A 19496-nucleotide genomic window follows, 5' to 3' on the forward strand; every position below is an offset into this window, starting at 1 on the left:
TAATACACTTCATAATCATCAGCTTTGGGGAGAAAATGAAAACACAAACTCAATCTATTGTCAACTTCAATAAACACTTTAAAATATAATAACTGCCACTAATGGCAGTGGCAGCTACTATAAACCTTAAAAGTACTAAGTCAAGAAGAGAATTGTCAATATACAGAATTGTCCACAGAGCTATTTACTGTAAATTTTTTGAGGCACCTATTTAAAAGCTTTAGCATAAAAAATACCTTCATAGTTTGTGGGTGTTTCTTCTTTTTACACTAATTAAAAAGTTAATTATGGCTAAGAACCTATACACTGGATACATTTAACAGAGAAACGATAATATACTAAGTTCTTGGTAAACACAGAACTATAAGTCCTCAGCCATCTTTAATAAGAATTCACTAAGAGTACATTCTTGCCAAGGGGTTTTTTGTCATTCAACAAATATCTATTGAGCACCTATCGTGCACTTATTACTGAAAGTGCTGAGGACAGAACAGTGAATAGAACAGCAAAACTCTCTGCCACCATAAGCTTAAAAATAACTTTTTTTTAAAGTAACCATACTTTTAGGAAGTTACCACACTTTTAGAGCTTATTGCTCTCAAGTCATAGTTATAAATAACCACCAGAACTGGTTATAAGTCCATGTAATCAATAAATGACAACTCATCTAGGAAACGCTCTTCTGAAAGTCAACCAAATGGCACAGCCCTTGGTCTGCTTTTCTGTTTTCTCTGTCTCCCTGCCCCATTCTTGAAAATAAGGTTCAGGAAGGTGAAGACTGGCTCTGCTTTCTAACCCCATCTCTCCAGCATCCACTTCAGTTCCTGGCAGATAGTTGGTACTTAGTAAATATTGGTGACTGACTAAATTGAGGAAAGCAATAGGACTAAACTAAGTCATACTAATTTGTGAATTAATGTTAACTCTTTAAGTTCCACAGCTATTGTACTCTGAAAGGACCAATCTTGTTAAACTCAAATAAATTTGGACACGTTAGGGAAGTAGGGGCCTATGAGTTGGTGAGCCAGGTTTATAAAATTCATATTTCTAAGATGAACTATATACCTGGTTCCAGTCTTTTCTGAATCCACAGAATTCTACAAAGCTTCAAATTTTCTCACAAGTGCTTCCCTCCCAGTGCTCCAACAGCAGAGAAGACACATACATATATTTAGATGATCAATTTGTGAGATGTGATTGCCCAATTTACCCTTGTCCATTTACGTGTAACAACAACATTATGAAACCACCCATCAGACTTCTATTATCTGAAGTGTAACTGTTACTCCACTGAGGGATCACAAAGAGAGTACCTGTCTTACATGTTGTTGCTTCAACAGTTTGAGACATTCATCCAAATTAAGCTTTTGTTTCAGAGGAAAAGGGAGGAGATGGGAAAGCAACCAATAGTTACAGAAATGTCTCTTAGAGCCAGATACTCTGCTGCGTGTTCTACTTACATTACACAATTTATAATCAAACCTATATACTTAGTAATTAATTAACTCATTCAATATTCACTCAATCCATGTTTATGGAGGATCTGTGATATGCCAGGTATTGTGCTCAGCACTGGAGATAAAATGGTGAACAAGATAAATGTAGGAGGAAATGTCTATATTAGAATGATACACGTGATGGCAGTATCACTATCCCCATTTTTCAGGTAAGAAAACAAGACTCAAAGACTTGTCAAACAACTTGTCCAAGTCATATAAGTTTCAAGCCATCATAAGTTTCAGAGCCAGAATTCAAACCACCCAGGCCTTTCGGATTGTAAAACTCAACCCCTTTATGCTACTAAACTCCTTCCCCTTCAGTTAGCCATTTCTACCCAAAAAATGGTCCTCAGACTAGCAATATCAGCATCATGTAGAAGCTTGTGAGAAATGCAGCATCTCGGGCATCTACCCCTGCCAGACCGACAGAATCAGAATCTCCATTTTTAACAATCTTCCAGTGATTTGTATGTACATTAACATTCGCGCAAGTCCCAGTTAAGAAGCTCTTTAGTGAGGGAAGGGAAGGAAAACAGAGAATTAAAACATTTTGTTAAAACTATGCTAAAAGGTCTGTAAGTCCACCAGTGTGGTCTGCATTTTGAGATAAAAGATGTAGGCTGAGCCTTCAAGCTTATAACCTAACTTGGCAAATAGTTTATACACTTACACTCGAAAAATACAAGAAATGCAATCAAAGTTGCCCTGAGACCCCCAGAACACATACCAACTCCTGGAAAGCATTGATTTTAATATATCAGTTTGCTAAGAGTCTTCAGGACATGCCAGACTTATACCACTTCTATCCTTGTTCAGTAAATCCTCTTAATTAGAATGACCTCAATATTCCCATTACATTGCTAAGCTAACCTATATTTTCTTCAAGACACAAGTTAACTACTTCTTCCTCAGGCATTCACTCATCAAATTTTTGAAAACCTCTTACAACTGAAGAAAGGTCACTTGTAGGAAGTAAGGGCTTTTGAAAGATGTCAGTCATTTGCAAAACTTCTCTGCAGGAAGTTTTTCCTACCCCCTGGCCAATAACCTCTCTCCATCTCACTCCTCAGGACCTGACCCAGTGGTCGCTAGTTAATGCCCTGCTTCCTCTGTTAGTTCTAGGTTCTCAGCTTTAATTGTGACAGATGCCTGACAGATGCTCAGAACTCTGAGTGGCTGAGATCTGGACTTGTGTGTGGTCTTTCTCCATCATCTGTAACGTTCTAGTACCTTTATGTATTCACTTATAAACAGCTAAACAACCAACCAACAAGAAAACCCTTCTGGATGCCCTCTGAATCACTGCTTCCTCCAATTCAGTGTTGGAAGTCACCAATAAACTCTAAATCATCAAATCTAATAACCACTTTTTGCAGGTTACAGTATTTTAAATCTTTATTCTCCCATGAAATTCCTTCCTCAGAACTCCCAGTGCTCTTTTCTAGAATAGGAAGCCGTCACTCTTGGGGAAATTAGAAACAAAGACTGCAAAAATACTTCACTAAATTCAAAAGCCACTCTTCAAAATGTACAAACCATTTGCACAAATGAGCAGGAAAAGAAGAAGGGGAGGAGCTGTGTAAACAGGAAGGTGTGAGACCCAGAAACCAATATCCTCCCTGAAGCAAGTACTATCCATGGCCAGAATCTGGGGCTGTGAGGGCATGCCATCATCCAGACATATTTTATTGATGCCATTGGGGACCATCAACTCACAGTGGGCAACACGGTACCTGTCGATGTCCACTCGAGAATGACATTTGTCTGTGTTCTGTGACTTTGCTCCTGACCCCATCTGTCCCGCTCCATATAGACAATCCTTTGTTTAATAAGGACACCCATCAACCCCTGGAGGTAGGAGAGTTCTTGAACACCAGGAGGAGGCGGTGGTAGCATGATGAGAAAATTCCCACACCTAACCAAGACAGGACTAGATGGAACCAATTCAAGATCCCATCTTCATCCAGGACAACGTTGGCATTCACAATCAGTTTTATTTTCTCAGATTGATTACTCATGAGTATAACTTTATTGGCCACTAACCTTCCTTAAAACATTCCCTTCCTCTCCCTCATGGATTTTTATAAGCCCAATGATCACTCCTCTCCCCTTGATGGTTCCTTCTAAAGCATTGCCTGCTTCTGCTTCCTCTCACACCATACACACCTGTTCCCCAAGCTTCAATCCATGGTCTTCTGCTACCTGCTTGCCTCTTCCAAGACCCTTTCTCCTCACACCTTCCCTTTGTCAGTAGGGCTCTCCAAACTCTTCAGTTCTTGGTCTTCCATTCCCGTGTCACTCCTCCTATTTTGTGTGTTTCTACAGTGGTACTTGATAGACTTAAAGGTCAAATTTGAACAATTTAGGCTAAGATCAAAAGGACCAAGTATGTAGATCAATAAACAAACATGAATCTTACACTGGAAAAGCTTACACTTTAGGAACAGACCTCGATTGTACCAACCACATGTAAAATCGAAACAGGCTGAGCCTAAATGGTAAGATCGATTGGAAAATTGGAGTAATTAACTGGGTAATTTAGTAAAATAAATAAATAAATTCCAACAACTGAGGGGATGGGGGAGCACTAAAGGCATCCAGGTCGCCAGTCTACATTGATCAACTTGACAAGAAAATTGCTCAGTTCTCAATTTCATATTTCCTAGTAAACAGTGAAAGACATCCAGATGACTGAACAATTTCATGAAGTGACTCAAGTATATATATATTATAGTCAGGCCTTAATGAAATCTACATTTGTGCAAATGCTTTGCATGTAGTATCATGAAGAGATGAATCTGTGTTTGCATAATGACCTCTGCCAACAGTGGACCTGTAGGTAGCACTTCAAGAGTGAAACAATAAATGCTATACCTCTGTCTCAGCAGCTGAAAGCTGGGTTACACTCTCCTTGGGAATTTTCTGGATGCAGTATACAGTACAAATTGTTTTAAGGCAGCTTGCTATCTCCTTAAGGCAAAGTTCCTAAATTTTCTCAAATCAAAACAGATATTTCATGATCATCTAGACCAGGGATTAGAAAATTTTTTCTGTAAAGGGACAGACAGTAAATACTTTAGGCTTTGCAGACCACCCAGTCTCTGTTACAACTACTCAATTCTGTCATTGTAGCACGAAAGTAGCCATAGACAATACATAAATGAATGAGCATGGCTGTTTTCCAATAAAATATTCCTTACAAAAACTGGTGAAAGGCCAGATTTGACCAGTTGGTCATAGTTTGCCCACCTCTGGTTCAGACTCTGGCGTATAAAATTGAATTGGAAAGACAGTCAATTAATCTCGCATCATCTTAATCACCACACTCATCATTATGATCATCATAATCATCATTCCCATTTTATAGACGAGGAAAGGCTAAAAGATAAATTTATACTGTTGTCTATAGTGTTTGGGCTTGGACTCTAATGATTTGTTATCAAGTCCAGTTTTCTTTCCAAGAGAGCACAGGACACATGTGTAACATAAAAATTAAACATTCTAATAATAGTTCAACGTCAGAGTAGAAGAAATGGCAAAAAAGAGCAAAATTAAATTTTAAGGTGTAAAATTAAAGGAGTGAAAATTAAATGTGCACATTAATAATAGAAGTTCATTGGAAAAAAAGAAATATAACTGTCGACAGGTACTCCCCCGACGTCTACTGTGAACCACATTCATCTATCTCTTATTGAAGCTCCTTTCCTTATCTGTACCACATCATTGAACTTGGCTACTTTGAGTTTGAGTTCATAATTAAAAGTGTCAGAGTAATAGACACAGAGCATTAGTAACACAAAGGGTGAGCTCTTTCGAGCACCTACTTCCCAAGTTGAGAAGTAGACTTCCTACGTGAGCATAGCTGAGCCCACAATAGGTCAAGATAATTTACCTGCTCACAGAAGCAGGTAAAAATATCAGAATCTTTCCAGCGATACTATTTCATTGTCTGAGCACATATATTTGAGTTGATTCATTGATAAGAGACTTACCAACTTCAAGAGAATATTTTTTTACTCCATCAATTTTCATATATATCTGTTTGCAATAAAATAAATATAATTTATATCTTAAGACAAGACATGTGTACTAAAACAGAAACATTTTTCCTTGCTCCAAAGCATTAAACTCAAACTCCCTCAAAGTGGTCATTAGTTACTACTAATTTTTCTAGTAGCACATGGATTTAGCAAAATATTTTTATTTTGAGATTCTTCTGTTCAAAATAAGTGGATTGGTAAAAAGCAAACATACTTCTTGAATTTTTAAGCCACACTAAATTTACTAATATTCAAATACAGATAGCATTTTCAAAGAGCAAAGCTATTGTTTTTGTCATTCCCTTTTCTTTGAGCCAGTGGGTAGATACCGCTGGTTCACCATGACCTGTCTTCCCCCTCCTTGGGCACACTGGAGACTCTACTTCCTTGTAGAAGGAAGCCCAGGTGAGGCTATGTAACCAGTTCTAGCCAATGAAACGTGAGCAGAAGTAAGAGATGTCACTTCTGGGCTGAGGCAGTGAAAAGCTCCTGTGCGGCCCTCCAGCCTCTCTTACTCAGTTTGGCAAACGTGGAGGAGGCTCTGTTGAGGTGGCAGAGCCACAGACTGAAGCTGCTTGAATTACTGAGTTACCAAATGCAAGAAAGCTTCCCTGGAGTGTCTCCTAAACCCCCACACAGGGCCAGCTTCATGGGCATTCGATCTACGCGCTCACACAGGTCCCACCTTCTGTGGTTGGTTTAATGTTCTGCGGTCATGTTTTGAAATTCTGAATAACGTTTGGAAGAGGGATCCAATATTTTCACTTTGCATTAGCCTTCACAAATTTATTCCCAGTCCTGCTCACAGAATCGACTTTGCATGATTTGTGTGTGTATGTATGTGAAGCCGCTGAGATTTTGAAGCTGTTTGTTTCTGCGTCATATACCTATCCTATCCAGACTACTACAACCATGAAACCCTTCAAGCCTTAGTAAGTGTAACTCTCCTCCACTGTTTCCCTGAATGCCCCTACTCTTTGAGACAGGTGTCTTCACTAGGTGTTCCCACAGTACGATTATCCCCTCCAGCATAACATTTGCACAATTTATTGTGGTTATCTCCTAACCTGCTTGTCTCCCTGTGGTGGATACTATAAATTCGGTTCCTCCACAGACATTCCAACTTTTCTGGTGTAACTTCCCATGTGACAGAGACTGGAAAGCTAAAAACTACATTTCCAAGACTTCTTTGCAGTTGAGATAGCTGATATGGCCTAGGTTTTGCCAAGTAGGTCTACCCTTGAGAGGTGTGGAATGAAAAAGAAGGCAACATGAGGTCACTGATACGCTTGCGGAGACTGGCTCTTCTTGCAAGCATGGTACTAAGGAGACTTATTTTTCTGTGGCAGCTATGGCAGATGGTCTTGCCCAATATTGTAAAGCAGCAGCACTGGGGCTTCCCCCAGAGCAAGGTTGTGGTTGGCACTTCTCCTGGCAGCTCGCCTACCTGGCTATGTGGCATCCAAACCTGGTCCCCAGGGCTTTCCAAAGACTTTGTCAGCTACCTTATGTCCTCAAATAAACAATTCTTTTGCTTAGAGTGGACTCTGTCATCTACAACAACAACATAAACTTATACCCTTCCTCCACCCCCGCTAGAGTGTAAGGTCTTTGAGGACAAGGACTGAATCTTATTTATTTTGAAAATCACCTTCCTCTCCCACCACTCAGCCACCTAGGGCTAACTTAATACACAATAATGACTCAATAGATATTTCAGGAAGAAAGGCAGGCAAGTAGACACGCAGGAAAAAAGGAAGGGAGGAGGGAAGAAAGAATCATTCTTTCCAAACATTCATAGAACTGGAATAAAAACCTGTTAATAAATGACCCTCATACTTTCAGTAGATTATAAATGTAATATATTGCTCTGATACATAGAGCTTCAAATAGTCTTGCAGGTATAGAAAAACTGACTATCTCAAAAGCCCTGGGGGCTCTTTCCACATGGTATAAAGGTAAACAAGAACATTTACTGCATTTGAGTTTCTATAAAGCATCTTATTAACAAGCTCTTTGCTGCCAATCTATTTCCCAGATAATAAAATTCTTAAAAAATAAAAATTATGCAAATATAAAAAACCTGTGCTTTCCACAACTTGAAAGCCAGGATTTCATCAGGCACAGAAATATCACATTACCCACAGTGGGGTAAGCTGCAGTCCTAGTTAGGGAAAGAAAATTTGTCAAAGTGATTCCAATTTAAGCCTCTCCCTTCCCACAGGGTTCCTAAGAAGTTTTCTCACAATCCTCATGGCAATTTCTTGGGTGGTAGAACACCTTGAGTTGCCCCATATTTTAAAAAAACCTGAAGTCAACATATTTAGCAAATAAGAAAAGAATTGGTGCTGCTCAGGCAAATGCACTCTTTGCTTCTCCATATGCTCTCCTCAGTGTGGAATGTAGTACTCCTTTATATAGTATCAACTTATTTGTAATTGTACAGTCACCAGAAAGTAGGTCAAGACACACTGGAGCTTTCCCATTTCCCAAATACTATATGCCATGCATGAAAGTTGAGACTTATCAGGGTTGAAGTACAGGAAAGGATTGGAAAAAACAAGCAAAGGATAAGAAGAAATGCAATCTATTTCCCTCTAAGCCCCTTCATAAATCTTCATCTTCTTTCCAACAAGATCTAGGAAAATCACAGTTTCACTCCGGGACAGGGATGCTCATTACCCAAGTTCAAAACCTATGAAAAATTACAGTAGAAAAATCATTTGCAATTGATTTATGGTTAAATTGAAAGAAGTGGAAGTGTTGGACCAATCACCTGCTTTTAAAATATCTTTCAATCTCGAACCCACTCTAAAGCCTGGCTCCAATAAGCTTCTATAATTAGAATACCAAAACACAAGGCATTAATACCTCCAACAGATCATTAATCATTCCAGCTACCTCATGACGAAGGCTGCAGTATGGACTGGAGGCAGGGTTGAACAAACGAAATTGTCATTGATCTCTACTTGAAGACCGGAGCAAGATCGTTCACTCCATGTGTGTTTGCTGGTGTCTGTCACACTGGAAGTGTTATGTAGACCATCAATAACAACACCATTTCACTTTAACAGTTTGAAACAGAGATAGAAACTAGGTGTGTTTCCTGGCAACAAGCAAACTAAGATCCACGTTAGGTGCCTATACTTGGTTAGCACTTAGTTCCTAACAGGTGATTAAACAGCAACCATCATTGTATCTTACCACCTCCATACTGAGACAAAAATTGACGCGTATGCTCTGAATCCACAAACTGTCTCCTGGATTCTCTTGAATGCTTCACGAATCAACATCTTTTTGGAGAGCAGTAAAACCTCACTAATATGAACTGTTTAGAAGGTAAACTTTCTAAACAATAGGAGAAAAGTAGTAATTAGATTTGTTTTCCTCAAATAAGTGAGGTTGCCTTCCTTTTATGGTCCGTTAGAAATGCTCTAAGATTAAAAGCAACAGATGTGGAATCAACCCTAGCTCACCCAATTTGGAAGGAAAGATAAATCCCCAGGCACCCTATTTCCCTCATCTGTGCATTGCAGATCACAATACTTGCCCATCCTTCCTTATAGGATGATTTTGAAGATGTTACAATATAATACTTACAAAGCAGCTATGCAAAGCTGAGATCACTATGCAAAGGTAAACTTCCACTAAGACAAGAGAAATAAAGTTGGAGTCCTTTAAAGATCTGTATTAATGAACATATAAGAATAACAACTTTTTAGCATATTACTAGTTTTATCTATAAGTGGATGCTTAGATATCACTGGAAAATTATCTTAAAGCAGAACAATCATTTCGAATTTGACACATTTGAAATTCCCTTCTAACAATTTCCAATGCATCCCAATGTTCTCCACTTTGTAGGTTGTTCCTTTAATGCTTGTGGATATTGGTTATCCATATGGTAGAGGAGAAATGCCTAGTCTAGAAACCATTGTCTATATTCTCATCACAGAGGGAAACTAAATCTGGTTACCTGTGAGAGCCAAGTAACTCACCAGAAACAGATTCACAGTGAAAGCACCCCCAGTGGATCTGCCAGGCCTAATGTGCAAAAGAGGAAGTAAGTGGTTCTAAGATTACTGTTCTGGGTTCTTTTGCTCACCCTTCTGAAGAGCACCAGGCCCTGAAATCTCCAGTAAGTGATGGCAATGGTCCTTCACTGCTTAGATCCAGAAGACACTAGATTCTCATATCCAATCTACTTTGATACCTGGGTGAACTACTGTGTTGTCAATGGCAACGTAGTGACTTCATGCTGGGAGGCCTGTTATGACAATAAAATTAATACTGACTGCACCTCTCCAGAGAACATGGTGCTCCCCTGATTCAGACAGAAAATAAATCCTAAAGCCAAATGCTTACAGGGCTATGTGCAGGTTATAACCACAGAAGTTTGATGAGGCTTCTGTTCTTTTTTTTCTTCAGAAAGAAAATTGGACTTGGAAGAGAATAATACATTAGCCCAGTGTTTGAAGGAAGGATGGCCATTCTAATGCCTTAGTATAGAACCAATCTCATTATTTCACAGAATAATAGAGGGCTGTTATTGTTACTTAATCTTTACGAGACACAATTTCCACATTTTCAAAATAGCAGTAATAGCACCCACCATGCAAGTTTGTGGTGAACATTAAAGACAATACATTACGTGTCTGGAGGAGGTACTCAGGCTATTATTATTCAGCATTCTATACCTACCCAATTCCTACATCACTTCTTCCAGGAATCCTTACCTCGTCTCAAAATTTGGGAAAGGATCCTTCCTATGAGGATCCCAAACACCTGAATTTTCTCTATTTAAATATGTTTTTCCTCTCACTAGACCTTGGCTATCCTGTGTACCATTATATCCCAAGCAATAATACCTAGAACACAACAGAAACTCACTATATATTTAAAGAATGAATGAATGAGTGAGTCAATGAAGGAATGGATGCATATACCTTACCCATCAATAGAACACATGTGGGAATGATTTTTTCCACTAGTTAGAGTTTATATCCCATTTCCTTTCAGAACTGGAATCACCTGGTGTGGTAGGCAGAATAATGGCCCCCAAAACTGTCCACATCAGAATCCCTGGAACCTGTGAATATGTTAGGTTACATGGCAAAGAGGCACTAGGATTGCAGAAGGAAATAAATTTGCTAATCAGCTGACCTTAAAATAGGGAAACTATTCTGGATTATCTGGATGGGCCCTTAAAAGGGGAAGAGGGAGACAGAAGAGTTGAGGTGGAGGGAGACAGGACTGCAGAAGAAGGTCATAGTGAGGCAATGTAAGACTTTGGCTTGCTGTTGCTGGCTTTTACAAAGAAAGAAGGAGACCATGAACCAAGGATGTGGGTGACCTCTAGAGCCTGGAAAAGGCAAGGAAACACATTCTCCCTAGATCCTCCAGAAAGGAACACAGTCCTGCTGACATTCTGATTTCAGCCCAGCGAGACCGGTGCCTGACTTCTAACCTACAGCACTGAAAGGTAATAAATTTGTGTTGTTTAAGCCACTAAATTTGTGGTAATTTGTTACAGCAGCAATAGAAAATAATCCACTTGAGTAGTTTAAAAAATATATATCAACACTTGAGTCCCACACCCAAAGAATCAGATTCAGTTAATCTGGGATGTTGCCAAGGTATTAGGATTTTTAAAAGTGATGCAGGTAAGTTGAATGTGAACCAAAACTTAAGAATTATTCAATTGTCCAATAGCATTTGGATATTCTATATCTCACACACACACACATCTGCCCAGAAAAAAAATGTCAATCAAGTACCATGTTCAGCTTGAAAGAAACGGTGGGTCAAGCAAATTTAGTATTCCTTAATTTTTTAATAGGAATGTGCATGTTCCTGAGCTGTGTTTAACTTGGCCTTACAACAACTCTGTTAAGTCAGTAGGGAAGATAGCACAACCTAGTTCATACAGGAAAGAAATAGGAGGTTAGTTGCAGAGATTTAGTGGATTCTCCAAATCTGGGAGTTAGTAAGTAAGGAGACCACTTGGTGACCAGGATCTTAAAAATGGAAGTGCCTAGGATACTTGGAATTGGGCATTGCCCCTTTGGAATCTACACTTGATTGAGCATTCCTGTGCACCATGACCAGGAGTAACCAAACTAGGAAACAGAATATGAGCATAAGTCATTAAAACTATTTTCACATTCTTGACTTTGAAATTGTGTCTCTCTTGCCATTGGTTCAATTTAGTAACATATTTCTGAATCAGTTCATGAGTAGTCAGTGCAATTTAGTCTTATCACCTAGATCAGGTGTTAGCAAACCACAGGCCAAATCTGGCCCGCTCCTGTTTTTGCAAATAAAGTTTTATTGAAACATCACTATGATTACTTGTTTACATATTATCTATGGGTGCTTCCTTGCTACAACGGCAGAGTTGAGTAGTTGTGACAGAGACCCTATGGCCCACATTGCTGATAATGTTTTTATCATCTGGCTCTTTACAGAAAAAGTTTGCCAACACCTGACGCAGATCAAGTACAGGTCCTTCACTTTCCCCGTGGCCTCCATTGTTATTCTTCAGCATGTTAACTTCATGAGTACAATTTAAAGAGCCTAGTAGAAGCATCCAACAATAACAGTTTGTGGATATAGACAGAAACACCTAAGACTGATTTTTTAATAATAATTTTAATTTAACCAGTGATTTAGTTCAGAGAAACTCAATATACTTTGAAGATTATCTCATTTTCTTGTGACAGTTTTTATTAGAAAAAAAAATTGGGATAACCAATACATTAAAGACATCACTTAAATCATTTAAGATATTACCAGTTCCATTGTGCCCTCTCCAACTGTCAGTGTTTTGAGAATTAATTGCTCGTTTGTGCATAGCACTGTACAATGCAATTTAAAAAGACATGGTATTTGCCTTCTGGGAGCTTACACAATCTAAGACAGTCAAGGATGGCAGAGAAAGAGTGCTCCTTAAGGAATACACTAAATAAATCCATAAAACAAACAAATAAGCATTAATGTAATATAGTCATAAAAGGTAAGTCTATATTTAATGGTAAGGCAAATAAAAAAGTGTTCATAAAGTAACCCAATTCTTCTAACAAACTTTTAAAATTATTTAATGGAAGATGAAGTTTTGTGGCAATGAAGTTGTAGATGAAGTGATTAAGGTGACCTGAGAAACAATTCTAGGCATAGGGCTTAATTACACTTAAAAGGGCTAATTAGATGTAAGCGTTGGTACAGAAATCTACCCAGGAAGACTGAGGAAAGTCAAAAGCATTCTAAAATCCAACACTGAATGGGAAGACAAGGCTCTACACTTGGGATGTCAAAAGTGGAGCATGAGTACCCCTGTCTCCTCACCCACTGTCATGGCAGGCATCACTAACTGATCACAGCATTCTTTCCAGCTAAGTATTTCCTTTCATCACAACACTCTGAGTACACTCAACGCTGATAAATGATCAGAAGTTGCCCTTAAATTAAAAAGGAAAGATATCACCTCTACTTTAAGTCTTTATTTACTGGACAATGAGAGATGAATAACTGGTTGCCCTGATCCGCTCCCCCTGCCAAAAAAAAGTTGAAAAGTGATAAGATGATAACCTATACAGAGTTGTTAGACACCAATTCAAAAAGAACAACATTGGAATTAGGGGTCTGGAGAGGAAAAAGCAATTGCCAATCAGAGTGAAACCTAGTGCTATGAGAAGAGAAAGGACATGGATGCCAAAGATAGAGGAGAGGCAATTCCAAATTACCGAGCATGAAGTAGATATTGTGGGGTGCACCCAGATCCCCTTCAGGACCGAGGCACCAAATTCCTCAGCTATCAGAAGTGCTACCTACTGGTAGTTCACAGCTCCATCCCTCTCCAGCAGCTGCCCTTGGTCAAATAGAGATACACACTCAACTTGACACTACCTCCCCCGGAAGCCCCCACCCAATGACTGGTTGATGCAGGAACAAAGGCTGAGCCACTTTGTGATAATTCTGAAGGATCATCCTGACTACAGTTTCCCCCTGTGTTTGGTTAAAGCTTCAGTTGCAATTGCATTGCAGTCCAACTTCTGTCCAATCCCACCGCCCTCAATTCCTTATAAGTGTTGTTCCAGAGACAGCTGCCCCCAAAAATCTTTTGCAGGTAAATCTCTGCCTCGGACTCTGTTTCCAGGGAAACCAATTTAAGACAGAGCACCAACTGAATGGTGAATACAGTTAGGTGCATTTTTTAGGCCTCACAACAATTCAATGAGATCATTATTACAATGGCCATTTGAAAGATGGTTGAGGCTCAGAAAAGTTAAGTCACATGCTTAAGGTAAGTGCTAGAGCCAGGAGTTGAACCCAGGTAGGTGCGACGCTGTTCAGAACAAGGATTGATTGGCAGGGCTACAACAAGTTCAAATATTCAGGTGAGCAGATGAGACTAGAAGGGTAAAGATTATAAAGGTCAAGGAGACACTAGGCTGGGGTGAAGACTAGTAGAATTCTGTGAATCTAATAGTGATAACAACAATGGCTGACAAATTATGAAACATATATCTTCTGCCTCTTAAATCTTTCCAACTCCCATATGAGGTAGGTGCTGTTATTTTCTTCATTTTACAAAGACCAAAAAGAGACATGGAGAAACAGAAAAAACTTGCCCAAAGTCACATAGCTAGTGAGAAACAGCATAATGACTTAGCCATCTGACTCCAGTGTCCCTGTGTTACACACAAGATGCTGGATAAAGTATCTGGGGTTCACACAGTCCCTTAAAACAAATAATGAACCAAAAACTGCTCTACAGTTTGTGACATGAAATCTCAGATACAAGAGAGTACAATCTGCTGTGACAAGAAACTGGCATTAGGGAAGAATCATGGGGTTAAGATGAAATAAGTACTTATGTCCAGTGAATTTTGAGTAGACAATAAAAATATGCTATTAAATTTTATTTTTAAATAGTATTTCAGTTTCAGAGTTTCTCCTGTATTATTATAGAAAGTATATGATTTATACGGGGTTAGCTCAAGCTGACCACTCAAGGGTGGCCAGCAGATTGGGATATCATCTAAAATAGCCAAACCCAGAGAAGAAGGTAACTGGTGGGGATTCTGAAACACAGGAACCCACAGAAAAGAGACTGAAATTTTAAAACCCGACTCTGGCTAGAGAGGGAGGAAGCGACATAGAAGTTGAATATGCCCTGGAAACCCAGTGACTAGTGTGTCTGAGGAGAAAATAGCCTGGAACTTCCAGTTATTTAATGACATTTCCACATATATTAAGAAGGAGTTCTCATTTTTTCCTTCAAATGCCTCCTTCCAAAACAAGTCTGTGGTTGTTCCCATCCCAAGCCTGACATCACCTCTGGCACCTTAGTCACTGCAAAAAAAACTATGTCTTCACCATCAGCCCCAGGGCTGTAACCAAGGCTTCCACAGCTGAATGCTTCTTATAGGCAGCAGTCAACTCCTTTTGAACCAGGTTCTGATTTGCTTGTTGAACCTTGCCCTAAATAGCCCTTGAGTAGCTCTACAAACTGTTTTCTTTACCATAGAGACTTTGCTTGGGTGGCCATCTCTGTCTGGCCTCTGCTTTCTCTTCCTGATACTGTAGCAGAAAGAATGAAGCAATATCTTACTAGAAGCCCGTTTATCATTTACTTTTTCTCAACTTGCCGTTATAAGGCCATTCTTCTTCCTCCTCAGACATTCATTACTCCTAGGTTTTTGAATATTGTCTCTTTCTCTTCTTGCCCCACTCCTGAAGCCCAACTGAGTGGGGATTAGCAAGCCCATGATTATCACCTGGAAGAAACTAAGAACTGCTGGTTCCTGCTCCTCATCTATGCTGTATTCATCCTCCCACCATCATTTTACTTTATTGCTCTTCAGCATTATCACTTCCCCTAGACTTACAGTCACCACCTTAATCCATCCATTTTGCCTATAAAGGCAACAGACATCTCAGCTTTGCTCAAATCCTCATATGACTGTTAACCAGAGAATGACACCCATTGCATTTACCATGAAACCTGGGCACAAAGAAGTCCAATGACTCAGTTCTCACCAGCATTGCAAAGATACAAGTCTCTTGGCTCCCATTCCATTGGTTTTACCAAGGCTTCTTCCACCTTTAGAGAGGGGTAATGGCAAATATACTCATGTCCTTATTCATGCAAATATATTTTTAAATAGCAGATAGCTTTATCTGGTTCAGTATGGCATTCAGTCTCTCTAGTCATACATTCATGGTATGAAACTGTTATCAAATAATGTTGGCAAGTAAGCATGAATGCTTTATAAGTACAAGATTTTGTGCCCCAGCGCTGAGTTAGACATGATGGACTAGCCAGTCTCTCAGGTCCAGTTTTAAAAATGAAGTCACCAAGTGATTAAAGGCACTTCTGGGTCTAGTTACCTCTGGTCTTAGCACCAGTAGAAAATCCAGGCATCTACTGAAACTGAATGGGCACCACACGCTTGCCTGTCTGATACTACCCTATATGCTCACTGGCTAGTCCCAGCTCTTTCAGTCCAGTTTCCTCAAAGGACTTGGTTCAGATGAAAAATGGGTCATAAAAGGAGACAGGCTGATCCCAACGTCCCTACTGATCGGATTAGTAGGGATCGATCCGGAGTCACCTTCCAGAATCACAATGTTTAGAGGAAACTGCCAAGTAATGAGCTTCCCATTAGACTGGAAAAGGGGAGGGAAGACCACAAAATCTAGAAGTTGAGGGTTGGAAGAAGCTTCAATGAGAAAGTTATTATAATAAGACGAAATTCATATTTGTGTTATTTTCTTTGAGGTTAGTGAGCAAGACCTGGTTTGGCCACTGATTTACTCTGAAAGTTTGGGTAAGGCAGCCACAAAGTATACCCTCTGCCAAAAGAGAAAGGCATAGATGCCTGAAAAAAATAAGTGTTTCACTATTCTGGTTATAAATGTTATTGAACTTACTAGTGAAAATTATATAGAAAATAGATCTCTGCATCTCCTTCTACCCCTCGCCCCCCAACATACCACTCACACACATTCTCCACCACACATCCAGGAAAGTCCCTAAGTCTCCAATAAATCCCCTTGTACCAGAACACACCAGAAATGTGGAGCAGAGAAAGCAGCATAATGGATGATCGGGTCCCTAAAGCCACTCTCCAGTTAGACAAGGAATTGGGACAAAAGCGGGATCTGGGAACCAAATCAAGCAGGTGCAGCACCTCCTGCATTTTAAATCAGCCAAGCATTGAAGTTACTATCAACCAGGACTCTGGGCGTTGTTGAATTTAAATAAAAAGCAATGTTTTTTGCAGAACATTTTCCATAAAATTATGAATCTGGAAGAACAATCACTCATGGGGAAGACAATTAGAGGAGCTGAGAAGTTTTTGGCTCTAACATCAACCACCGTAGAAGGAAAAAGAATACACGGAATTCTGCTCATATTTAAAATTTAGGGGAGGCTGAAGGAGCTAAACTTGGTTATCCTTTATAAAACAGTGCTCCAAGTTCGGGCATGATAGATAACTCCATATAAATATTGGAAAGTAAACAGTGCTGAAAAAACAAAGGACAACGTCTACAGATATTGGCTTTGAAACAAGAAAACGGCTGAGGCGGACAAAAGATGCCCTTTGCAGAGCTACTTGTCTTCCTGCCCTTTCCACTAAGAAATAAACAAGGCTTTATAGTATTCTGGACAGGTGTGCAATTTATCACCTGGCAATTTAAGAAACATCGTGGTGCCTCCAACCAGCTTTACCCCCTCTGATAAGGCTGATCAATTGGTAAGCAACTGGATTAGCATGCTTGACACCAAAATACTTAAAAAACAAAACTTCTGAACTCATTGGAAAATAGCTGCTGTCCTGAATCCCTGCAGGTGTCCCCCACCCTGACTGCCCTTGGCCTCTCTTGGAACCGTCCATACCTCCTCATGATTCAGCATGTAAAATGTTAACAGCCGTCACACCAGGTGGCCTCCAGGACCCTGCTTCAGATTTAAGCCCTGGATGTTTAGATTAAATGGTGTCCACATCTTACCATTTAAGGAATATTAAACATCACCTCTATCCTCTTTCTTTTTCTTGTGGTTCACAAGTACATAAATCATACAGTTACTTCCTTCCCAGGCAAAACCACCAGATCACCATTCCCCAGATAAACCCAGTGGAGCTATAGTTTTCAGAGTATCATTCTAAGCAGTGCTTTTTCTTTTGTTTTGCCCTGAGAATGAAATACACAGCACCTCAAGAGTGCAGGAAGCCTGGACTTGGCATCAGAATGACTTAGGTTTAAATGAAGCCTAGATCTTCCCCTAGTTTCGTGGCCATGATGCAGCCCTGGCCACGAGCTTCAGATGTTTCACCTGAAGCACTGAAGTACAGCCTCTGCAGGGTTTGGGGAGGATTCGAGATAATATGTATAAAGTGCCAAGCACAGTACTGGGCATCTGGTATGAGTTTGATAGAATGTTCCAATATTACTATGACACTAGAAAGTCAGTAGATAGGAAATCTAGAGCTAATACTCACATCTATCCCTGTATTCCAAGATACATTCCTTTCATTTCCCCAATTTTTCATCGACTGACCCCTTATTTTATGCAACGTCAATCAATAATCAGAGCCCACGTTTGTAGATGCTACTCTATTGGAAAACCATGTACAATCCAGGGGTCAGCTGGTACATCCATGTCCCTTGTCTGCATGATGTGACACTCCAGGACCTCAAAGCTCATATTGTGGACCATCTATAACTACATCCTCACATGTGAAAGACGGACTAAAATAATACCCAAGGCTGATACTCAGTTGACATTGATCTTCGTGGTCCTGACACTGGGACTCCACTGAATCAAGATCTTGCCCTGAGAATTGGCAGTCACAAAACACCAAACTCCAGCAAGATGCGCCTGCAGCAGAAATGCCTGGTGCTTGCTGGGTTCTGCGCAAGAGGCAAGCCTCATGGCTACACATTCTTGGGCCTGCTGCAATGTTGCCTTCAGGGTCAATACTATTAAACTTCATTATGAAACCAGGATATGATGAGGTTCTAACTATACACCTTTGTCTAGACAAGATCAAGGCCAGTCCAATTTATATCGAATTTTGAAATATCATAAGCTGTTTGAGAGTCAGGCCCCAGGGTTTGTATATAAAAGGCTACAATGATAGCAGCTATTGCCTATTAAGCATGTTTTAGAGGCTATGCACTGTGCTAACTATTTTCCATATCACATTTACAACCACTCTACAACATAGGCATTATCTCAATTAGACATATGGGGAAACTGAGGCTCAGAGAGGCAAAATCAAGTTGCCCTGAATCACGTAGCCAAGAAGAGACAAAACTGGGATGCAAACTATGTCTGTTTTACCTCAAAAGTCCATGCACTTTTCTGTGTGTGATGCCTCTATTCATATTTAATTCTCATATTGAGGTAGCAATCACTGTCTCCATTTCACAAGTGAGCAAACTGAAATGTAGAGAGGCCCACACTTCTCAGTGGTAGAGACAGTATAAAAACCCAGACACACTGTATCCCTCCATCTAAATGCATGCAAGAGTGCAAACACTAAAAGGGAAGATTTAGCACTTATTTTATACAAAAATAAAATTTTTGAAGCAGCCAGGGTGGGACAGGAGGTATGAATAATAGAAGAAGATGAGTGAATAGGGTTCAGAAAATGTACACCAGGCAACCTGCACCAGGCCTGTCATCTCGATCTTCCCTGGAAACAGTCTCCAGGGAAGTGTCAGTCCATGAGTCTTCCCCCAAATCAAGTTTGCCCTCAGACTTTGCTGTTTTGCTTTTTTTGTTTGTTTTTTTTTGATTTTGTTTGTTTGTTTGTTTTCAATTTTTATTTTTTTCGGATGTACATCATATTTCAAATTCTGTATACATTACATCATGTCCACCACCTGAACACTAATTATAGTGCATCCCCTCACATGTGACCCTAATCACCCCTTTTGCCCT

At 39.8% G+C, this 19496-nt stretch overlaps 1 protein-coding gene across 14 annotated transcripts in view; it reads right to left on the minus strand.

The window, feature by feature from the left end:
• The window catches only part of RBMS3 (RNA binding motif single stranded interacting protein 3), a 1248509-nt gene that overhangs the window by 1113961 nt on the left and 115052 nt on the right, over positions 1-19496 (minus strand). The gene's annotated exons all lie outside the window — the stretch shown is intronic.

Source organism: Equus caballus, chromosome 16 (assembly GCF_041296265.1).
Source record: "Equus caballus isolate H_3958 breed thoroughbred chromosome 16, TB-T2T, whole genome shotgun sequence".
NCBI classification, from domain to species: domain Eukaryota; kingdom Metazoa; phylum Chordata; class Mammalia; order Perissodactyla; family Equidae; genus Equus; species Equus caballus.